Source organism: Elephantulus edwardii, unplaced genomic scaffold (genome assembly GCF_000299155.1).
Source record: "Elephantulus edwardii isolate Elephantulus edwardi_28Jun2011 unplaced genomic scaffold, EleEdw1.0 scaffold00097, whole genome shotgun sequence".
Lineage (NCBI taxonomy): Eukaryota > Metazoa > Chordata > Mammalia > Macroscelidea > Macroscelididae > Elephantulus > Elephantulus edwardii.
Genome location: NW_006399847.1, coordinates 6,903,154 through 6,929,073, shown reverse-complemented (window position 1 = coordinate 6,929,073; position 25,920 = coordinate 6,903,154).

Here is a 25,920-nt window from a genome sequence, read left to right as displayed (position 1 = left end):
CATAATGTCCTCCAGGGTCACCCATTTTGAATAATATTGCATGAGTTCCTTGTTTTTCAATGTAGTGTAGTATTCCATTGTGTGACTATTCCACAGCTTCTCTATCCATTCGTTTGTTGATGGGCACTTAGGTTGTTTGCAACTCCTTGCCATTGTGAACAAAACCATGATAAACAGGGTGTGCATATATCTGCTTGGGTGACAGTTATGGTCTCTTTGGGGTATATTTCCAGTAGTGGAATTGCTGGGTCAAATGCTATCTCTACTTGCAACTTTTTGAGAAAGCGCCATACCTCCTTCCAAAGTGGTTGTACCATTTTACACTCCCGCCAACAGTGAATAAGGGTTCCAGTTTCTCCACAATTTCGCCAGCATTTGTTGCTTGTGACTGTTAAATTTTGCTATTCTGACTGGGGTGAGATGATATCTCATAGTTGTTTTGATTGAATATCCTCTTGAAGGTCAGCTATGAGTCTTTCTGATTGGATAGTCTATAACAGCAATCACCCAGAAGGCTATTCCATCTTCATTGATTAAAATATGCAATAATGAATGAATCGAAATCTAGCTTCTCTGTAAATGTTTGTTAAAATCATGATTAAAAGAAAATTTTACTTTAAAAAAACAGAAATAAAAACGTGCTAAGTAATGTAAGATTGTAGGAACTCTCAAGATTAACTATTGACATTTCTGGACCCAGAATCACTTAGTTAGAGCTCTTCTTATCTATCTTAGCAATCTATGATGAGATAGAATTTGATAAAAGAAGAGGCTCAGAGAAGTTAATTAACTCGCCCAACATGGCACAGTTTGATTGTGAAATCGGGAGAGTTATAACTAAGATCTCTGTGGCCCTAAAATCCATGTCCATACTTTCCACAACAGTGTACTTCAGGCAAAATAAAATAATTACTTCACAGTCCAGCTTCACAAATGATTCACTTCATGTACACATTGAATATGTATAGAGAAAGGATACAACCCTGACCTACATCTCTCCTGATTTTTATCAATGCAGTGTTCCTATGCTCTGTTGGGAAAATAACCTCTTGGATTATATAGCGGTTTTATATTACTACGTTTACGTGTTTTGGTATCCCCATTCTTCTCAATGTTAGTCGTGGTTTGTTATGGTCCACACAGTGAAATGCCTTTGCATACTCAATAAAACACAAATAGACATTCTACTGGTATACTCTCCTTTCAGCCAGGATCCCTCTGACATTAGCAGTGGTATCCCTGGTGCCAGTGTCTCCTCTAAACCCAGCTTGAACTTTTGACATTCTCTGACAGTTCTTTGTCATTAAAAAGGCAAAGATCTTCACCATTAAATTAATAAACAACATCATGACAGATTGAGAAAATACTGAAATTTTCAATGATTTTATCTTACTTGCGTCCAAAATCAACATCCTTGGTCCCAGCAGTCAGGAGATCAGGAGACATATTGCATTGAACAAGTCTGCTGACACAGACTTCTCCAAAGTTCTGATAAGCACTGATGGTAGTTTCAAGACTAAGGTGAACCTTATCCAACCATGATCTTTTCAATCAGTTGTTCTGCTTCTAAGAGCTGGATAGTGACTAAAGATGGCAGAATACGAATTGATGCCTTTGTATTGAGGTGTTGGAGAAGAGTACGGAAAATCTCACTGACTCCAAAAAAGAACAGCTATGTCTTGAGAAAAGTGCAGCTAAAATGCTCCTTGGATGCAAGGGTAGTGAAGCTTCATTTCACGTGCCTTGGACTTGTTGCTAGGAGAGACTATTCCTGGAAAGGGACATTGTGCTTGGAGAAATGGAGGATCAATGAAAGAGAGGAAGCCCCTCAGCAAGATGGACTGATACAGCGTGTGAGAGATATGCAGGTGGCATGGATATGGTAGCATTCAGATCTGTTGTTCACAGGGTGGCTATGAGTTGCACTTGACTCAATGGCACCTAACAACAACAACATGGTAGAAATCCATATTGTTGTGGGAAAGCAGGAAGGAGTAATTTCCTTTAGCCAGGAAAAAAATGCGATGCTATTACAAAGCCTTTGTTAGTGTAAGTGGGTCAGACTAAATGGTATATTAGCTTTTCTATCTCCAGAATCCTGTGTGTCAGTGGAAATTCCCTGCCCTGTTATAGGAATAGGCTCTGCCTTGTATTGTTCACAGCTCTACCTCAGCTCATTTCTATTTAATACATGTGCTAAATTATTACATATATACATAAGTAAAATTAATAATGACAGGAAGTAAAGAGGAGAACATGATCATTCTCTTAATTAATAACAATGCTTTTTGGGAACCAAATAATTCTGGGTTTATGACTAAAGTCTATTTGTGTAGAAGTGAACTTGCTTGGTTTTATTGATCCATTCCTTTCTGCAAAATGAATCCCAAAGTTCCCTGTGGATTATGAGCCAGCCCAGCATTTCCCTCTCAGAGTTAGTGTTCATAAGGAGGCATAGATTTCAGAACTCTGTAACTAGCACTTATGAAGCAAGAGCAGAGGCATAAAGTTATCACCATTTTAGAAGATTTATGTTCTGGGCAGGAATGGGACATTGATGCATGCTTCAGCCAGCAGCCCAGAGAGCCAGCCCCAATCACCGAACTTGTTTCTAAGACCCCACTTAAGTCTTCCTGAACAGCCTTTCATCATAGCATTATCAAAATAATACTCACTAAATCCTACTATGATTGCCTAACTTCCCTTTTCAAGAGCCTTTCCTAGTCTCATAGCTAAAGGCATAACACCCAAACTCCTCTGGTTGACATCTACATCTGTCACCATTTATCTCCTATGCTAACTCGTATGGATCCCCATGTAGAAACCACAAAGTAATGTCTGATTCCACAGATCTCACTTACTCTATTTCACATTCCCCTTTGAAGCACCTACTTGGTTCCATTGTTGTCGTTGATTGTCGTCGAATCAAGCATCACTCATAGAGATCCTATGAGGAAAAGGACTGGAGATAACTCCAGTCTGCTGACTCTCAAACCTGGTCATGGAAGTTAAAAAATTTATTAGTACCTAACAGGCAACTGGAGAATTCTGGTGACAGTGGTAAGGCATTGTGCTCCGAATGCAAAAGTATGTGGTTCAAATCCACCAGTTACTTCATGAGAGAAATATGGACAATCTCCTCCATTGTCATTTATTGCCTCTGAAAACCCACTAGTGGGTCAGCTATAGGTCAGTTTCACCTCAATGGTACACAGCAAGAACAATAAACAACTGGGGGGGGAAGTGTCACCTCGTTGTTCCTATATTAGAAGCAATGATAGTGGAACTTCATCTCACATACTTCAGGTATGTTGTCAGGAGGGGTCAGTCTTTGTACAAAGACATTATGCTGGGAAAGATGGAGGATCAGTAGAAGAGAGGTAGGTCCTCAACAAGATGAAAGGACACAATGACAGCAGACATAGTCTCGCATATGTAAGAGATGATGAGAATGGCCCAAGATAGGGTAAGATTCTTATCTGTCGTTCATAGGGTTGCTGTGAGTCATAGCTGACTCCATATACCTAAAAACAATATTAAGCAATATCATGATAGGTTTAAGTGTTAAGGATTTAATTTTATTGAGTCCACAATCAACACCCATGGTAAGAGCAGTCAAGAAATTAAAAGACATACAGCTTTTAGCCTTACGGTTATCAAGAATCTTTTTCAAGTGCTTAGAGCCAGAATGTCAGTTTAAAGACTAAGGTGCACCTGGTCCAAGTTATAGTAATTTTCTTTTGTTTCTTAAACATCTGAAAGTTGAACAATAAATAAAGAAGACTGAAGAAGGATCAATACCATTGAATTGTGATGTTGTCAAAGAGTATTGACTATATCATAGATCCCAAAAGAACAAATTTGTCTTAAAGGAAGGGCAACCAAGGTATTTCTTCATCTTTGAGGATATTCTCAGGAGGAAACAGTCCCTTGAAAAATACAATCATGGGTCAACAAACAAAAGAAAGACCCTTGTGGTGTTAGACTAAATGTTGCCTTGTGGTGTTAGACTAAATGTCGGCTTTTTTTGGTTGTCACTCTTTAACCATTTATTCTCTGGTCTCCAGCTACCTTAACTGCAGATATATGGTTAACAAATCAACATGGTCTTGCAAAACAGCATCAGCTGTGGGACTAAGATAAAAGAAAGGGTGCCTTCCATACTGAACAGTAAGACTTAAGGTGAGAAAAACTTGAGGCAAGACTTAAGGCCACCAAGGCATATGACAGCAAGACTCTGGTCAGAGTGAGACCTTGGTGGTGGAGAGATTGTAGCATTGTTGTGAACAAATGGTGGCAAGGTGTGACCTGAGGCTTATTTTATTTGTGCTGGCCACACTTAATGATTTGGCTGTTCTTGTGAAATGTTTGATGGAGAAGCCGACTGGATGATGTGGATTTGCCTGCTGAAATGAAACTGGAGCCTGGACTTACTAAGGAATTGTGCCTTGGAACTATTAGGCTAAAGCCTGAACTTGTAAGATATTCTTTGCCTCTCCCACTCATTTCCCTAATAAACCTCATTGTTGGTATCATAACTGTGAGTCTGTGAGTCAGCAACAATAAATGAACCTCTTGCTATTGATGTAGCTCTAGAGGTACCATGAGTCCTGGCTTTGGGCTCTTTATCTGCTTTCTATTCTGTTCCATTGAGGGGCTAGGCTGTTCTTACTCCCTTTGGTCCTTTCAGAGAGATGCTCAGAGCCTTGTGCCTCTATGTACAGATTTCTGCTCTTTAGACAACCCTCAACCAGATAGATTGACCCATTGACCAGCAATGGACTTTAGCAAGACAGATATTATGAGGATGGTGTAGGACGGTTGTTTAGTGGGTTGCTACGAGTCATAGCCAACTCACCAATGCATAACAACAAAAGCAATGACTCTATCCACATCCCTCAGAAATACTAATGTAACTGATTTGGGGAAATTTTTAAAATGTCCTCAGATGATTCTTCCCAGAGTTGTGAATAATCACTTGCAAAAAGGAGTCAACTTGACAAAGTAATTATATCTATACATACATACATACAATTACTTACCAAAAAGCTTTACCTTGAAGACTCACTGCTCTGGACACCGGTGATTCAAGATGTATGATAATTTTGTCTAGCAACCTAACATTTACCTTTAATTTCTACAGAAAAAATGTTGGCTAAGTCAATGAGTATTACATAAGTAAGATTGCTTTAACAATCCTTTTAAAAACGTTTTTGTTTTCAAGATTCAATTCAGAGCCTGACTTAAACTGAATATCATTTACATTTCTTATTGCAAAATTTTGGAAGACATCAGCAAAAGCTGAGAGTCTACCAAACAGGCCCCTTCCACAATTATGGAATAGTTTTTTAATGCATTATATGTTATCACATATTCTAAAATTCCATAGGTCACCTAATTACTTTGGAGTAATTTTGTGCTCTTAGGGATTTAGGCGTGTGTGCCACAAAGTTGCTCATTCTAGGTCCCAGCTATCCTCTGTTGCCTCAGCTATAATGGAAAACCTTTTTCCTCTCTGGCCCAGTGATTTGCTGATAAGCTCCTATGTCCTGGCAAGTCACACCTCAGCTGTTTCTGGCAGATTTTGTTGATTAGGGCTCTGAAAATAACCAGAGTAATTCGTGTGATAATTTCATACAAGAAAATTCATTATTTCTAATAGCTTGCAGTATTTTAATATTTTAATATAATTATGTTTAATTATATATTGCGGTATGTATTGGCTCACTTTGTATCTGGGTCTAAGTAAAATACAGCTAGTGGAAAATTTTCTTCCCATTTATTTTAGACAGGGAATTAAGTCCTAAAGTGAAACCAAATGCAAATCCAACAAGCAGCTTCTTGCCAGAGAAAATATTGGTGCAATATATTTGAATGGCCTAGTTTATCAGTTTGCTTCGCTAAACCCCACATAATTCATCGACTAGGATTGTTTCAGAAGTTTTACTCTCACCTTTCCATGAACTTTTAACAATTTCTGTTTGTTTCTTAAACTTTCACTGAAAGGCAATCTGAGTGACATAGTTGTCAGAAACAACTCTCAAATAATTAATTTCATTCTTCATCAAATTCATGGAGGGAATGGTGGGTGTAATGGTCATATGAGATCTGGGGTTTGTGTTGATCTGAGTTGCCCATCTTGGACTGGCTCCTAAGACAGATGTAAATAGCAAGGGCTGGAGAGCAGTTTGTTCCTATTGCGGCCTGCCCACTAGAGGCACAGACTTAACGACTTCTTGGGGTACTACCTTCTGAATCTGAGGTCTGCCAATAGTCAAGCTTCCTTGAGGGCAGATACAATGAAAATGTGTTCAGGATAATGTGAATTTGTGCAGACTTAAACTACTGGGTCATTTTGAGCAGAAAGTAATCCCACCTTAGTGTGCCCTCCCTGCAGTTCCCATTTTGCTTTTTAATATCTTTTTTCTTCCCAAGGAAAAGTCAAGACAGGGTGAGAGAAGAGAACAAGAAGGAAGCCATTCAGCCTAGGAAGTTGCATGTCTAACACAAATTTCTGTGGCAGCTCCAAGAAAAAAGATGGGCAATAAGAATCTTTGTTTTCTTGACATTGAGATGTAATCCATACCAAAGGCTGTACTCCTTGATCCTCTGCAACAAGTGCTTCAAGTCTTCCTTACTTTAAGCAAAGTTGTGTCAACTGCATAACACAGGCTATTGATGAGTCTGCCTCTGATCCTGATGCCACATTTCTCTTCAAAGAGTTTAGCTTTATGAATAATTTGCTCATCATACAGATTGATTATGTATGGAGAAATAACACAACTCTGACACACTCCTTTCTTAATTTTAAACCATAAAGTGTTCCCCTGATTTGTTCATACAAGAGTTAGGTATAGGTTTCTCATAAGCAGAAATAAGTGCTCTGAGACTCCTGTTCTTCTCAATGTCAGCCACAATTTGTTATGATCCACACAGTCAAATGCCTTTGCATAGTCAATAAAGCAAAAATTTACATTCTTCAAGTATACTCTTTTTTTCAGCCAGGATCCATCTAATATCAGCAATGATATCCCCAATGCCATGGCCTCTTCTAAATCCTGCTTGAACTTCTGGCAGTTCCTTTTCTATGTACTTTCTAGCTATCTTTTAGTGATCTTCAGCAGTATTTTGCTTGCATGTTATATTAAAGATATTGTTTGATAATTTCCACATTCTAGTGAACACCTGTCTTGGGAATGGGAACAAATCTGGACTGTTTGCAATACATTGGCCAGCTAGCTATCCTCCAAATTTCCTGGCATAGATTGGTAAACACATCCAAGTCTTCATCTGTTAATTGAAACAAGTCAATTGATAGATAGCCCATTAGTTCCTGATGTCTTATTTTTTGCCAGTGCTTTCAATACAGCATCTACTTTCTCCTTTGTTACCATTGGCTCCGGTTTATATTGTACTTTTGGAAATTTTTCAGTGTCAATAAGTTCTTTTTGGTACAGTGATTCTATGTATTCTCTCCACCTTCTTTTGATGCTTTCTGCATCATTCAATATACTGTCCAGAGCATTTTTTGATACTGCAACTTGAGGTTTAAATTTGTTTTACAGTTCTCTTAGCTTGAGAAATGCAGAACTAATTCATCCCTTTTCATTTTCCAATTCCATCTCTCTGCACAGCCCATTATAATACTTTTCTTTGTCCTCTCAAGCTTTTCTTTGATAACTTCTTTTCATATATTTTACTTCAACATGTTCTCCCTCTCTCCTTTTTTTTATTCTTGATGCTCCAGGGCAATTTTTAGAGTTTCTTCTGATATTTTTTTCTTCTCTGTTTTTGTTATCACCTTGTGCTTTCTTCATAGTTGATATCACCCACAACTCATCTGGTCTTCAATCACTGGTGTTCAATACCTCAAATATATCCCTAAGATCATCTTAAAATTCAGATAGAATAGACTCAAGATCATATCTTGGTTCTTGTGGACTTTTTTTCTTTCAGCTTCAATTTGAACTTGCTATCATCCATCCATAACCTAGTTTTTACTGCTGATATTGAGCTTCTCCAATGATTTCTTCTCAGATGTAATCAGCATAATTCTTATGCAGCCCATCAGGTGAGATTCATATATAAAGTCATCATCTGAGTCTTTTTTAAAAAAGTATTTACAATGAATGAATCATTTAAAATACAAAATTTGATCATCCTATTTCCAGCCTCATTTTTATCACCAAGCCCATATTTGTCAACTACTATTTCTTCTTCACTGTTTCTAAATTTTGTATTCCAGTCACCAATTATCATTAACACATCTTGATTGCATGTTCAGTCAATTTCAGACTGAAAGATTTGATAAAACTTCTCAATTCCTTTCTTTTTGGCTTCAAATATAGGAGTTGATAATAGTTGTTTTAAAGGGCCTTCCTTGTATGTGAGTGGTAGTAACTTATCCCTCACAACATTGTATTTCAGGATAGAATTTAATACTAAATTTTTTATTGTGAATTTCGACACCATTCTTATTCTGTTTTTTATTACCAGCATGGTATACCATATGATTATCTGATTCAAAGTGGCCAAAGCTGGTCCATCTCATCTCACTAATAACTAGCCTGTTGGTGTTCATGCATCCCATTTCATTTGACAATTTCCAGTTTTCCAACATTCAAGCTATGTACATTTTATGTTCCAATTATTAAACAATATTTGTCATTGTTTTTCCTCATTTCAACATGATGATAGATGAAATATTAACATTGTCAAAAGGTTCATTTTACTTGGGTCACAATCAACATCCATAGTAGCAGCAGTCAAGAAATCAAAAGAATTGCTGCTACGTTGAGGTAATTTGTTGCCAAGGACCTTTCCAAAGTTCTACCACACAAGGACTTCAGTTTAAAGAGTAAGATGAACCTGATCAACCAGCAGTTTTCAACTGTTTCCTGTTGATATGAAAGTTGCAAATGAATAAGGAAGACTGAAGAAGCATCATTGCCTTTGAATTGTGATGTTGCAGTAGAGTACTGAATATCCAGTAGACTTCCCTCAAAAAACCAAACAAATCTGTCAGAGGAAGTTGTAACCAAGGTGCTCCCTGGAGGCAAGAATGGTAAAACTTAGTTTCACTTACTGGGCCTATTTTTAGGAGGAATCAGTCTTTAGAAATAGACATTATGCTGAGAACGTTGGAGGATCAACAAAAGAATGGACGTCTTGCAATGAGTTAGATTAACGTCCTGACAAATAAAATGGCTTAGAGAAGATGAGGATGAGGCAAAATAGAGCAAAGTTCTCATCTGCTATTTGCAATGTTGCTTTGAGTCTTAACTTGATGACATCTAACAATATACTATTTGAGGTGCTAACTTCTACAAATTATACTATTATCTAAACAATACTCTTATTGTTGATGTAAGGTACCATCAAGTTGACTCCTAGTGACCCTATGAACAACAGATCTGAACCTTGCCCTCTCCAGCCCTGCGCTCACCATCTCTAATATACTCTAACCCATTATTACAGTCACGGTGTCAATCCATCTCCCTGAAAGTCTTCCTTGTCCTTACAGATGATGTCTTTTTCCAAGAATTGGTCCCTCCTGACAATATTCCTAGATTATATGAGATGAAGTTTGCCAGTCCTAGCCTCTAAAGAGCACTCTTTGTTGTACTTCCTCCAAGACAGACCTTTTTTTTCTTTTGGTAAATATTATGTAGTCTTCTGCAACATCACAATTCAAATATATCAATTCTTATTCAGTCTTCCTTATTCATTGTCCACATTCAAATTCCTGAGAGCAATTAAAAATACCATACCTTAAGCCAGGGATACTTTAGTCTTTAAGCTGATGTCATCACTCTTTAGTACTTTGGAAAGGTCTCTAACAGCAGATTTCCCCAAGGCAACAACTCTTTTAATTTCACTATAATGCTACCATGGATGTTCATTGTGGATGCAAGTAAGTTGAAGTTGTTCAGGGCTTCAATATTTTCTTCATCTTTTACAGTGTTGCCTATTTGTTCAGTGGTGAGGATTTTTGTTTGGTTGTTTGTTGTTTTGTTTTTGTTTTGTTTTTTTATGTTGAGATGTAATCCATATTGAAGGCTATAGTTTGGGGGAGTTTGTTGTTGCTGTTGTTTTTGCTGTTCATTTGGTTTTGTTTGTTTGTTTATTTGTTTGTTTTTAGCCAGGGGATAAAGCGCACACAGTCTCCCACTACCACAAATTATGCAGTTGAGTTCCCCACATTTGGGGAAATCACAGAGGTCAGTGCATCCGAAGTGCAATGGAAGAGGCTCACCCTGGGAAAACCACCTTCATGACCATGGTATTATTTCCTCTGCCAGGTAAGTATGAAGGCTATAGTCTTTGATCTTTTGCAGCAAGTACTTCAATTTCTCTTCATTTTCTGTAAGCAAGATTGTGTTGTCTGCATAATGAAGGTTGTTAATACATCTTTCTCCAATCTTGTCACATAGATAGTCATTTCACACGGTGTCAGCTGTCTAGGTGATGTCTACACAGTGACTGTACAGTGGTGGAGTTGGAATTCACACCCAAATCTGTTGACCTATGTCCTGTCCCCTGCAAAATCACAACTGCCAGAGAAAGAAGTAGGTCATCTACTAATCACAACCTCCACACACTCAAGCCCCCTCGAGATAGGAAAGATTTTCTCTAGCCCAGAACTGTTTGTTTTGCTTTTAGCTGAATTTAACAGTGTCTATTTTGAAATCTTTGCTTAAGGGCACATTTTAAAGTTTAAGGAAGGAAAAACATTTAACTGCAATCAGAAGCGAGGTAAAGGAGATGAAACCTCCAAGCACCATGCTCCCAGAGAAAGTGTATTAAAGGTCACCCATCTTCTGACACTGCACACCAACAATGACACATAAACTCTGCAGACATGGGAAAATAGAACGTTCCCCTGATGGAAAGAACAGGGACATGGAAACCTGGTGCTGAGTTAGGTTTTACCTCTACATTTACTTCACAACTGTTGGCAGATATGTTCTTCATCAGTTTGCTCATTTGGAGAGAGCTCTCACAATACCCCAATGTGTTTATTAAATGTACTTTTAAACCTGTAAGACTTTACAAATGACAGGTATGATCATTCATGTGTTTTTCTCTATCTGTCCACTGCCTGAATGAGCAGAGTAAAAGAATGATCTTTTTCAGTCATTCTTAGCACCTTCTTTTTTTCAGTCTCAGGTGATCCAACTGTTTCACCAATCCAATTTCTATAACTGGTTGTTCTCTGTGACCCAACCACCCTTGACTTACAAACTCAGTAGTCTTAGGTGCTGGCTGAGAAAGATCAACCTGTCCTAGTCACACGTGGCTGCCCAGCTCTGAACCACAGTGCCATACGCCAGACTCTGGACCTCAAATGCAAACAATTCATTGAATTGGTCTTTCTGTGCACATTTCCTGTTTCCTCCCAACTGTCAGCTGTTGCTCAATAATTTGTGTGAAATCTCTACATCTTAATAATCTCTCTACAGGTTAGATCCTCTAACATCTGTCCCAATGATGCCACACCTAGAGGCAAAAACATCCTCACTCCCATTTGGGACAATAACTCCTTCCTTATGTTGTCTTTCTAAACCCTTATCTCTGGATCATTGTTTGCCTCAGTGTTGACAACATTCCTTTCCAATTTAGACATCCTTCCCGCCCCCCCCATCCTTTTTTTAACAAACACAATGTAACACAGACTAGAAAATCAGTCTAATTGTGAATCCCAGCTAGGCCACTTTCAAGCTATGTGACCTTAAACAAATCATGCTTCCTCTCTGTTCCTCATTTTCTTCCACTAAAATGACTAGGACTTTTCTGGGGCTTGCAGGTGGGCTAGGATGGGATTGAGAAGATTACGTCCTGTAATAAATGGGAACTAAATGAGCATAGTTTCAGTATGTTTTTGCCTCTTTCTCCAAGCCCAGGATACTCCCCCCCCCCTCATTTAAAGCATTAAAGTATAAATCTTATCATCTTACCTTCTGGGTTATTTCAGGTCAACCTTCACTAATGATGAATCTTACGGTTTCCCACCGATTCCTCTACTATCGTCTTTCACGTTACTGCCTTTGGTTCAAACCATTATGTACTTTTTTCCTGGCTTGTGTTTCTCCTTTGTGTGCTCACTCTCATACTCAGTTCTCTCATTTGAACTTCAAGTGGATAAGAGATTTTACTTAAATTTCAGAGCAGTTTATAAATAGGCTGCTTCGTTTCAGCCACCAGGTAAAAGCTTTCATTAAATCGTACGTCCTTCCCATCGTGTTCTGCTCTGGAGCACTAAGAAAGGGGGAAGTTGAGAATGATGTTGTCCTAGCCATTTTTGTTTTCTCTGCTGCAAATAGACGATTATGATTTTTACCAACTTTGATTTTTTTTTTCTGAGAAACCTAGGTGTCCTTTAAAGACACCTAAATTATTATCCATGATTCAAGAAGCTATCATCCAAAAATAATTCTGAAACAGGCTCAGGTTCACCATGAATTCAAATTATTCTTGCATGCTAATTAATTTTTCACCAAGAAAGAGGGAGAAATGCAGCAGCAAAAGCTTTCTTTGATGGAACAATATAATAAAACACAGAGGGGAGGGACAATTCAGAAAGCTTCCTCTTATGCTCAAAATTTGAGGTAGAACGACCTTTGAAATATTTGCAAGATGAGTTTTTCAAATGTTGAGTTATAGCAAGGATTTCAGATATTGTTATGGTTCTATAATTAAGCATGTTTAACATTTTCTTGAGATTTATATTCGTCCATCATCATAATTTTCAGCTTTAAGTAATATGATGGGAAAAAATTAAAAGGAATGCTCGTAAAAATTACTGAAAAAAAAAACTTGTTTTTTCCCACTGGTACATGAATGCTGTGTCAATAATGCTGAGGGAGCTATATTTTAAAATTATGTATAGATAGTAATGTCACACTTGAGAAATCTGAACACTGTTATTTATCATTAGAACATACGAGGCATACCTGTATTCATAAGCAGAGAATGGATTTTAGTAAGTACTAGTACTATATGCAGCCTTGAGATTATTTTCCCCCAAAATACTGCTCTGACCAGGTTAGAATAAAATAAGACAGTGAAGTTTCCCCTTGTAATAAAGGAATATTTAATGTGAGAATGTCACCTTAATGAAGACTAAAAGCCAGAAGGCAGCTTTCTTCCCTGAAAATTCAGATTATTTGGGAAACAGGAAGGGATCACCTGGCCTCAGAAACTTGCCATTTCTTATTTCTTTCAGGCACATATTCCATCACCGCTGTTATGTTCTATCACTATTCAATCTTGTTCTCAATGGGTTTTTTTTTCTTTCTGAAATGGTTTATCAGAATTGTTACTGACTGTTTCTAAATATTATTGATTTCAGAAAATAGGGTTTTGGAAGTGTGATGATAGCATACCCCTGAATCAACTTTCCCTAACATTAGTTTTTTCAACATGCTCCCACGGTGGCCAGTATTTGGTGGAGCTCCCAGATTAAAACAGGCTTGAAAACAGGAGTGGCATCCACTTCTGGAAAAACTTTCCTCTGGAAATTCAATAAACTTAGAGAAATGATGAGAGTTAAACAAGTGTTCAGGTCTTTCATTCATTGGGTTGCTATGAGTTGTCTATGACTCGATAGTACTTAACAACAACAACAAACAGTTTAAGTTTCCAATCCTCGGGAAATGGCATCATGCTGAGAGAAGTGGAGGGTCAGAGAAAAAAAGAAGATCCTCAACATGATGGACTGATACGGTGACTGTAGCAATGGGTTTGAGTGTGTCTCAGATTGTGGGGATGGCATAGGATGGGCAAGAGTTAGACCTGTTATTTATAAAATTGCTGTGAGTCATAGAAAGAGCTCTGTTGGCCTAGTGGATAGAAAGTTGTGCTATCAAGCCACAGGTGGGTGATTTTAATCTGTGGCCCACAGGCCTCGTTTTAATTGGCTTTCATCAAACAGTCTTCTAAGTGGTTTAGCACTGTGTCTGTCCATTTGCTGTACAGAGGAAACTCACGCTTGCTGTGGTGCTAAACACTGTGACACTGATGTGTCAAATGCGATCATGGTTACCCACGATGGACAGTGTTTGGTGGAGCTCCCAGATTAAAACAGGCATGAAAGCAGGAGTTGCATCCACTTCCAAAATAGCTTGCCTCCAGAAATTCTATAAACTTAGAGAAACAATGAAAGTTAAACAAGTATTCAGATCTTTCATACATAGGGTCGCTATGTGTTGTCTACAACTTGGTGGCACTTAATAACAACAACAACTTATTTTCTTTTTTTTTAATTTAGGTTGTTTATTTTTCATTTCAATGAACATCTACAGAGATTTTGGAATTCCATTCATTCATTGTTGCACCCTTCTCCCTGCACACCCCCCCCCCCGTTTGCTCCTCTCCTTGAAAAGCAAAAGAAAAACTCCGTCATTGGTACACAATCCCCCCAGCACCTCCCCAAACCCCACCCCCTACCCCCAAATATTTAACAACTTATTTTCTAACAGTTGTTTTTTTATTAAAATTCTCCACCCTCAATACCAAATATTAGCAGTTTGCCTTTTACACTTGACAATTAAAGAAAGGGTTCTATTGTTTTTAATGTTGTCCTTACCGTCTTCTTCTTTTCATTCATTAATAGCAATCTCACCTGTCATGTGATAGAGTCATCCTTAAGCATATAAGCCTTAAACCACTTCTGGTGACTTCACTTCCCCACTATCTCCCAGTGGAAGGTAGCTTTTTCGAGGAAATTACTGATCTTAAATGCTATTATTCTCAGCAGCAGAATAAGCAGAAATTTGTAATTAAAACAGACATTCGGATGGCAGGGGAAAAAGAACAAACTGGGGAGGAGGGTAGAGAGAATGGTGCAGCAATGAAGGAATGAAAACCCAAAATCCCTGTAAATGTTCATTAAAACTAATAAAATTTAATAATCAAAAAACAAAAAAACAAAACAGAAAAATAAATGCAATTATTCTCAGCAGCAGAATAAGCAGAAATTTGTATACAAGTATCATTTACTTGAGAAAAGGCTTTCCAAATCATTAAAAATCAAGTACCCTAAAAAAAATCGAGTACCCTTCATATTAGAAACAATGTTCTTAACTTACAATATACTGATATTGGCAACACATGGCTCTTATAACAAAACATTGCTAGTCTTTCATGTCCTTATATCATCTTTGGGGGAAAAATGTTTATATTGCTTTGCTTACAAAGTTTGTATACATTGTGTTTCACACTATTCTTCACTCACATTAGGTTTCATACAATCATTCCCATTCATTATGTTTTGTAAAGTTAAAGGAAATGGGAAAGACCTGGCAGAAACCTGAAAAGACAGGATAATGGTGGGCATAGTCCAAAGATATTATTATGTCTTAATAAAATAGATTGACACGATAGCACAAAAAGGTCTCAGACAACACCAACAACTGTGAAAGTGGCCTCTTTCTTATCTTAAACAAACAGTTGACATGAGTCAAAGCCAACTCAAAGACAACCAGAAACAGCATAGAAATAAAAGGCAAGCAAATCATTATACTTCTGCTGAAATAATAAAACCTTCAACTCATTTTTTTCAAATCCTTCCTGGTTATTAGTTGACATTTTTGCACGATAGGTTTGAACTACTCACAGGCAAACTGTGTGTTCATTTGCAGACCAGGGAGATCTGGTGGCATATTCCATAGGGATTTGCACTGCTACCCTCAAAGGCTGATGCCCTCTGGCAGTTCAAATCCACCAGCAGCTCCTCTTCAGAAAAATGAGCAACCTCCTCCCATGAGATTTAGAGCCTCGGAAACCCAATGGCGGGTCAGCTATGAGTCAATTTTAACTCAGTAGCAATGGCAGTTCCAGACCAAAATAAAGTGAATATTACAATAAAGTGAGTCTTGTGAATTTTTTGGTTTCCTGACTTACATACTTACGTTTTCATTATATTACATTCTATTAAGTGCACAAAAAAACAAAAATCCTTACCAATCGACATAGGTAACATAATGACCATTGGGCAAAAAGATTGAATTTGTCAACAATTTCATTTTACTTGGGTCCACAATCAACACCCATGGTAGCAGCATTCGAAAAATCAAAAGACATGTTACTTTGGTGAGTCTGCTGTCAAAGATGTCATCAAAGTTCTAAAGAACAAGGATATCAGTTTAAAGACTAAGGTTCACTTGATCCAAACCAAGGTCTTTCCAATTGCTTCCTTTGCATCTGAAAGCTGGACAATAAATAAAGAAGATCATTTGTAATGTGATGTTGGTGAAAAGTGTTGGATATACCATGGAGTGTCAAGAAGAACTAATAACCTGTCTTGAAAGAAGTGCAAGTATAGTGCTTTTTGGAGGTAAAGATGATGAAACTTCATCTCACTTATTTCAGACATATTCTAGGAGGAGCTGGTTCTTGAAGAGACATATCATGCTAAGAAAGGTAGAGAGTCAGAAAGAGAGAAGATGACTCAATAAGATGGATTGACACAGTGAGCACAACAAAGGGTGTGGGCATAGTGGAGACCGTGAGAATGGTGCAGGACAGGACAAGTTTGAGATCTGCTGCTCATAGGGTCATTATGAGTCTTAGTTAACTGGAAAGCCCCTAACAACAAACAACATTAAGGATGCAAAAGTATTGTGAAAAAAATTGGTATATTGCAACATCAAATGTGACACCAAGACATGAAGTGAATACATATCATTGGAAAAATAACACTGATGACTTGCACAGGGTTGACACAAACTTTCGATTTATAAATAGATAAAATATCTATAAAGTACAAAAGGTGACTCACAACATTAAAAAGACCAAGTTTAAAAGTAAAGATCATTTACTAATCTTGGTTCAAAAATATGCATTGTTAAGTTCTTAATTTTTTTATACACCTTTTCATAAGTGAAAAGCAATAATCAGTTAATTAATTCCAGGACAAATTGTGCCATATATTATTTCATGACATTTCTTACCTTCAGAGTGTGAATGCGATAAGTGTGGTATTTTTATTACAATTTCTTGTACTTTAAAAAAAATGGAAATGAGATAGGCTGTCATATTTGCAAGGTATTATAAATGTATAAAATTAGCATCTGAAACAAATGCATACTGTTCATGCAATAGGATCCTAGACTCAATTTTTCTGAGCAAGAATGAATCCAGGTTCATTTTCAAAATGGCCAAGAATGTGTTTCTGCAGTATCCTTCCTCAAAGCTGTACATTGACTGTGGAGGGCATTCTCTGGGACCTGTGATAGAGCCCCAGGTTTAAAACAGTTTCATTTGTCTTCCTGTAGCTCCATGCTTCCACATGGAATTTTAAATTGATGTGAATTTTGTGAGACTGTGTCAGGCTGGAAAGTTCTTGACTCATATGCCAACATGGCCATCTGACTTTGTCAGCAACTCAGCAGGTCTAGGATTCAGAGCTGCACAAGGATTCTCCCACAATAAATGGAGAGGGAAGTGCCAGAGAATGGTGATCAAGGAGCAACAGCAGAATGTGAGAGGGCAGGGAAGCAAGAAGTAGGCAGAGGTGTGGGAGGGAGTCCCTGTGTGGAAGGAGGCCCTACAGTTCAAATTTAGGTCTGAGTTGGTATTTCTGACTGCTTTGGAAACCAGACAGCCTTAACCCACCGTCTTCCAACTAATTCCAAAGTTCTAAATATCATTGTGGTTGTTGAGTACCACAGAGTTCTAATGGACCCGTAGCTGACCCTCCAATAGTTTTCCAGATGCAGTTAATTGCACAGGAGGAGATTGCCCATCTTTTTCCAGAGGAGCAGCTGGTGACTTCGAACCACTTCCTTTGAGACTACAACACAGCTTCTTGCCAGTATATCTCGGAGAATTGACAGCTTTGAAACAAGACTGCCTCATCTTCTTCCCATGGATGAGCTGGAGGGTGTAAACTGCTGCTGGCCCTTGAGTTAGTCACCTAGCACAACCCACTGTGCCAACAGGACTCTTTTGCTTTTGAAACAGAAGCTTGAAATGCAAGCAGATCCTAGCCATTTGTCATTCTTTAGTTTCATGGTTTGCTTTAAGCTTGTGCCATTTGTTTGTCTCTGGCATTAAATGCTTGAAGGTTTTTGAGTTCTCCCTCTCCTCTTTTTTGTTCTTCAAAGCACAAAAATGAAAGCTAACTGAGAGAGAGAGAGCCAGGAAAGCATTCTGTTTTCCTGAAAGCTGATAAATTGGGAAAGGTCAGATATATTATCTGTGCAATTGGCATCAGGTGATATTTATTTTACCAGTAAAAACAGATTACTGAACATAGTACCATGTTTACAACTTAGAAATGGGTTTCTGACAAGATTTGAAACATGTGGCAAAGAGTAGGGAGTGTTTGCGTGGTTTTACTGGATTCAAAACAAGTCCATTTCCTTAAATGTTGATGTGGTTTAGTGTTTATTTTTTGTGATTTTAAAAATAAAAGTAAAGAATAATGTCAGAAATATTATTTTCTTTTACTAACATAGCAAAGAAAGCTAGCTGTAAGTTTGTATCCTGTTTTGCCTGCATAGTTTCTATTCTTCACAGCCCAATATGCTCTCTGTAATTAGCACAAAGGTGGGACCAGGTCCAGAAGGCAAAGGAGCTAAGAGAGGATGTTCATGCTAAAATGTGAGAGGGCACTCTGGTATGTGCAGGGACAGAAGGGCTCACAGAAAGGCAAGTAGCAGGGACATTTAGCAGGGGCTCAGTCTTCTGGACAGAATTAGCCAAACATGAGCAAAGTGGCATCCCTCCTACTCCATTTGTACATACCTTAGGTTGTATGGTACAGGAGGGAGCCACAACCAAAGCACTTGCCTAGTGCTGTGGAATAAACAGTCCCTCCAAGAATTTGCACCTGAATTTTGCCTTTCTGACAAGCAAAGAAAACAATGGAAATAAGTACGAAGAAGAAGGAGGAGGAGGAAGTTGTCTCCTCATTTTATTGTTGTTGTTAGGTGCCGCTGAGTCCACTACGACAGATGTGAACCCTGTCTTGTCCTGCAGTCCTCACTATCTCTGACACACTTAAGGCCATTGCTGTAGTCGCTGTGTCCATCCTTCTCATTGGGGAGTCTTCCTTTCATCAGCTGGCCATCGCCTTTCCGAACACAATGTTTCTTTCCAAAAAAGGGCTTCCCCTAGCAAATGTCCAAAGTATGAGAGATGAAGCTTCATCATCTTTGCCTCCAAGGAGTGGCCTGGCTGTAATTTTCCCAAGACTGTCCCATATCTGTTTGTTCTTATGAAAGTCCATAGGATTTTAAATACTCTTCTCCAGCACTACAAATGAAGACATCCATTCTTCTTCTGTCCTTATTCATTGTCAAGCTTTTTGCAGCATAGCAAGGGTTTGAAAGGATCATGACCTTGGTGAGGCACACCTTAGTCTTTCAACTAATATCATTGCTCTTCAGTATTTTAGCAAAGTTCCCAAAAGCAGACTTGCCCAATGCACTATCTCGCCTCATCTCCTGGTTGCTGGATTTGTTGGGTTTTTAAGATAGTTTTATTGGTTTTTATATAATTCCTTTCCATTATGTTTCATGCATATACACTGTGTGTTATACAATCTTTCATTTACATTGTGTTTGAATTGTGGATCCAAGCAAAATTATATCATTGACAACTTTAATCCTTTCTCTATCAATCATGATGTTGCCTACTGACCCAGTGGAAAGGACTTTTCTTGATTTTGTGATGTAATCTATATTGAAAGCTGTAGTCCTAGATCTTCTGGAGAAGGTGTTTTAAGACCTCACTTTCAGGGAGCAATGGTGTGTCATCTGCACAGCACAGGTTGTTGATGAGTCTTCCTCTGATCCTGATACTGCATTCCTCTTCATAGAGTCCAGCTTTCTCGTTGTTGTTGTTGTTGTTATGTGCTGTTGAGTCACCCGCAACTCATAGCGACCTTATGTACAACAGTCCTAAACCCTGTTCTATCTTGTGTCAGTCTCACTGTCTCCAACACACCTACCCCCACCTCCCCAGTCACTGAATCAATCTATCTCATTGAGACATTTTCCCCCAAAAGATACAATTTAGAAAAGATGTTTACAGTCTAATTCATTAATGCTCTCATATTCTTCCAATGGAAGAAGGCTCATCACTAAAAGGGTGCAGTTGGTTTTACCTCAGGGAGAGGCAGCTTTGCTTCTAGCAGTGGGGAGAAAGGTACACATGGCCACTGGGGTGTTATTTGGAGTGAGAAGACATCTCTGAGGAGCAACTTTCAAATGGGCAAAGGTCCTCAGAACAGCAGATATAGCAATGAGCCTGTGAAAACGGGCCAAATGGGTCGACACCCCCAGTAGTCTTGGGCCCCAGAGCACCCCACCAAGGCAGATCGATGTGTGTTTAACAATAACATTATTGAGAGTGCGAACGCCTCCGGGAGGGGCAGCCTCGGCACTCTTCAGAGCTAACAACTCTGCTACATCTGTTGTCGAGGAGGCATGCTGAATGAGCCACTACCCCTGGTGCTGCCACACAGCATTTCACCTCCTGCCAAGCACAATGTCAGCCTTCTTGTTGCAATCTATTCCTATGCATCTTTTACCAAGCCCGTGTAGGCCCCAGGTAGAGTCCTAAGATCTATGTTTATCTTCATTAAGTCAGCTTTCACAGGGTCTGTCTGGGGTGCAGGTGTTTAGTGTTACAACTTACATTGCTATTGTTTAGTGTCGAGTCCCTTCCACAGCACAGTCACCCTATAAACAACACATCTAAACTCCATCCTTTCCTGTGCCATCCTCATCATCTCTGCTATGTCTGAGTCTATCGTTACAGTCACTGTGACAATCCATCTTATTGAGGGTCTTCGTTACATCCTAAAGGCATTCTTTAGCAAAGAACAAGCAGCTCTGCTGTTCCAAGAAGGATCGGGCAAATGCCGCTTCTTGTATCAACTGCTGTCTCTAATCTGCCTGCCTTTTGCAAGAATTCAAAGGCATGAACAAGGGAATCTAGGTTGAAGGGCAGGAGCAAAGATAAACAATACAGAATGTCTTACGTGGTGGGGAGAGGCCAGCCCAGCATTCTAGTACTGCCCTTGATACTGAAGATCCTTTGCCAAGTTGCTTAGACTCTCTGTGTCAGCCGCAGCATGTGTAAAAGAGTGCCACTGGACCTGCCCTTGGGAGTCCTGCCCAGAAATCCAGAGGGAGAGGGTCAGCCCACACTGACCTCTCAGTCTTTCCCGAGTCTTAGCCCAGCCAGAGGCAGCGCAGCTTCTCTGATGAGGGTAGCCCTGCCCACACATGGTCCTAGCGTCCTTGATTCATCCCCTTGTTCTCTTCTCATGAGTCTCTGACTGGGTGTCACTGCGGGAGAGCATAGAGCTGTGCTCTGGGCTAGCTATGCTCTGCCTCCCGTGACCCAAGAGACCTTGGACTCACACTGGGCTTTGGTGGTCTTTTAACCTAAGGGTCTCTACTCAAGTTAAACACTCAGAAACTCCAATGGGTGCCCAATAGGGCAGCACAGAGAAAAGGCTTGGTGGTCCAAAGCCTTACCTGCCTACCTACCAGTTACCTCCAACAGTTCAGGGTTTTGGCACTGGTTACCCTGTGACCACTCCACGGGTGGGCCCCTGTCAATGCAAAGGATTCCAGATTCATTTACTGTGAGAACTCTTTACTCCTTTCCATCCACTGTCACTGTCTACTCTTGGAATTATTATACATATAATTGATTACTTCTCATACTGTGATGTTTTCTTTTGTGTCATACTCACACGAGTTTAGAGAAGATGGTAGATCTTTTTCAGGTTGGTGATTTCTAAGAAGATGGAATTGCCCCAATCCAACACAGCTTTATCATTCCTGGAAACGCACAAAGGGAGTCAAGAGTTTCTCCAGCGAAAGGGATTGACATGATTCCTGCAACAATTGGCTCAAACACAACAGAGCACAAATGATCACAAAGATGGGGCAAGACCAAGCAGTGTTTCACTGTTACATGTACTGCTGTCATTAGTCGAAGTCTAAGCAGTGACCCCAGAGCAGGATATACAAGTCGGGACAGGACACACTGAGACAAGAGCAGCTGACTTCTCTAATGCTAGTGTTTATTTAATTATGGCTTCACCTTTCAAGGAAAGAAAAGTGGTCTTGCAGAGAACAAAAGTGCATGCTGAGTGATTTGAGTGCAGCATTCAATCAAAAGAAGTTAATTAATGATGTCTCAAACTGTGAAGCAGATATTAAACCAAAAGGTCACCCTGTAGCCATCAAAAAAATGTGTTGCACCGACTAACATAGCAGACGTCAATGCACATTTTCCTGCCTGTTGTCAGAGTGAAATCAGGGGATATCATCTTCAGGAGGATCACATTAAGGTGCTGCTTCGATTCCAAATCACAGTTTGCTCCTAGCCTCTTTGGTAATGAGCGTATCTGGCAAATGAGAGCCCGCAGGATGGAGGCTCATTTTCACTGGCACAGACTCAGGTAGAAGCTGTCACTGCATCCTTTGTCTCTGTTGTCTCTGCAAGAAAATTCCTCAGATGGTCCCGCTGTAATATTATGTGGTGAGTAGCCTGTGCTGAACCATGTGTCAGTTCTCCACTAGCCATGAGGTTATGAGGATGGACTGGAAATGATTGCCCTTGAAGTGACACTCTACTGAAAGTAAAGTCAGCATTCTGCCAAAAGTGATGTATTCTCCAAACTAGTTTGAGACACAAAACCCACCACTAATCTGCTCAGGACAGGACAGGCAAGGACCATGAGGCCTAGGAGGAAAAGGTGGTGAGGTTCTAGAATGAGGAGACCTGTGCACAGACTTCTCAGGATTGGAGATGTTTCAACGGGGCCTGCACTAAAATCCCAGTAAAAAAAAAACAACCCAAGATGCAGCCCCCAGGGATCAATGCTGAAGACAATATTATGGAATAGGGAAATGATTTCTTATCAAGGAAGGGTGGCATATTTGCCACTTCTCTACTTGTTTACTATCTTAGCCCATCAGTACGCACTGTATTTGGCAGCAAGCCCATTAGACAGAGCCTTCTTAGAGTCAGTAGACCATAAAGTCAGGAAACCTTGGCTAGGGACACATCATACGGACAGGGGAGGATGGAGGCGGCCTCTGAAGGAGAGTGGAGAAAGTCAAAGACTTCAGAATCTAGGGTGATGTTGTGTACAGCTTATGAGCTTATGTCGCTGCTGAGTAAACACTTAGAGGAGGCCTGTCCCCACAGAGGAGACCTGTTTCGTGCAGGGAAGGATCTGGCATTGAGAGTAGCCTGGGTTAATGCATGGCTGTGACCCTCACCCACCTCTGAGGAGATGCTGCTGGTTCTCAGAGATACGTAGGAAGAGAAGGTATATCCCCAGCAATGGGACAACTTGGGAAGAGAGAGGGCTCAATAGGCTGAGTCACCATGTCTTCACACGATGAGGTCACAGGACCAGAGGTGGAAAGGGAAACTGATTATAAGCTGAGAAGATGGAGTATAAAGCTCAAAGGAAGTTCGACTTCTCATGACAAAGAGGAGTATGTTAGACATGGTAACGTGAGGAGGCCCTACAGTTCTTGTTGCCTAACTTCTCCCCTGGCAACAACCAGATCCTGGTAAGATGCAAAAACAACAGGATTGCTGACATACTTGATAACTTCAAGCTTTTCCCCTTTGTTGCTTATAATTCCAGTTATAAGGATTTTTGTTTTCTCTATGCTGCAGTTTCTAGTACATGTTTCAAATCTTCTTTTCAGTGAGCAAGGTTGTGCCGTTTGCATATCTCAGGTAGTCAATGTGTCTTCTTCCAATCTTTCGGCTCAGTGTTCTTCAGATAGTCCAACTTCTGGAATTATTTGCTGAGCATACATATTGAATAAGGAGCTTTGGTTTAGTGGTAAGGAACTGTACTACCAATACAAAGGTACAGGATTCAAATCCACTAGCTGCTCCATGGAAGAAAGAGGTACAATCTTCTATCATGCAATTACTGCCTCTGAAAACACACTGGAGGGTCAGCTATTAAAATCTGCAACCCTGACACATAACTTTCCTGATTAAAAACTGTTCTATCTTCTTCTTCTGTTTGAATGACTGCCCTTTGGTCTATGCACAATTTCCACTTGTTATTAGGTACTGTGGCATAAGCTATAACTCATAGGGACCTTATGAACAACAAATAAGGACCTTGCCTTATCCTGCCCCACCCTCACAATATCTGACAGACCAGTGCTAGTTAATCTCTTTTATTATTATTATTGTTTATTTACAAAATTTGAATACATTATTGAGAGTCTTCCTCTTTTCCTTGGACTCTCCAATTTCCCACCATGGTGTCATTTTTCAAGCTTTGATGACCAAATGGTAAGAAGCTGCACTGCAATCCTAAAGGCACATGCTTTGAAACCACCAGCTGCTCCACGGGAGAAAGATGGGCAATCTCCTCCTCTGTGATTAACTGCCTCTGAAAATCCACTGGAGGGTTAGCTATGGTTCAGTTCACAATCTATGATACACAACAACAATACCCTTTCCTGATAGTATATGAAACAAAGTATGTGAAACAGAGTTGCACCATCCTTGCCTCCAAGGAGCTCCCTGGATGCACCTCTTTCGAGAGAGAATTGTTTGTTCTTTATGGCAGTCCACAGGATTTTCAGTGCTCTTCCCCAACCCTGCTGAAAGCCATCACTTCTTCTTCTACCATCCTTATTCATTGTCCAGCTTTCTGATTGAGAGGAAGAAATTGAGAAGACCATGAATTAGATCAGGTGCATCTTAGTCTGTTATCCTTGCACTTTTGAGGGGTCCTTGTGAGCCAATTTTTCCAACACAACACATCTTTGGATTTCTGAATGCTGTTACCATGGACCTTGATATAAAGTGAAATTATTGGCGATTTCAATCATTTCTTCATCTATCATGATGCTACCTATTGCTATCGTTTTCTTGATATTGAACTTCCACATGAGCACATTGAATGTTTCTCCATTTTTCTAAAATTTCCCATTCTTAACAATATTGTTATGATCCACACAGTGGAATGTCTTTGCTTAGTCAATAAAACATAAGTTAATATTGTTCTGATACTCTCTGTTTCCAAGTCCAGATCTATCTGAGGTCAAAATTTTGTACACTCAGTTCCACATCCTCTTCTCAATACAGTTCAAATTCCCAGCTTTAAGTTCTTTGTGACAAAGCTCTACTCCCATTTCAATTGTCTTTAGCAATTTTACTTGCTTTTGGTGTTAATGATATTGTTTTGGTGATTTCCTCACACTGTTGTGTTGCTTTTCCTTGGAATAGGCCCAAATATGAATCTCTCCCCCTTGCTTTGTCAAGTTTATTTTTCTGCATGGTTAAGTGAACACCTCCAGTGTTACATCTGTTTGATGAAAAATTTCAAATGGTATTCCATCAACTGATTTAGTCTTGTTTTGGCCAATGCCTTCAGGACAATTTGGACCTTTTCCTTCAATATGACTGGTTCTTTTTCATATGCTATTTCCAATTCCCTTTAGTTTTAGATTAAATTCACAGAGAAACCATTCAAAATCTTTTTCAAAGTTGACACCTGATCTCTCTCTAGCTAATGATGATGAGTTTTTCCAAAATCTTTCCAGAGATCCAACCAATTTGAACCCTCTGCATTCAATTGAGTTCACAGATATGGTCCAGCTGTATTCAAAAGAAGTCATGGAACAAGGAACATCATTACTGATGTCAGATGAATCTTAGTTGAATGTAGAGTATACCAGAAACATGTTGGCTATGTTTTATTGACTGTATAAAAGGATTTCACTATGTGCAGCCTATAAATTATAGATCCTTATACATTATAGAAAGCGTTATAAAGAATGGAAATTCCAGAACCTTTAATTCTGTCTATATGATCCAGGAAGTATTAAAAGAAGATGGAAGGAATATACTGAGTCATTATATAGAAAGGAATTGGCAGATACAGAGGAATTTAAAGAAATA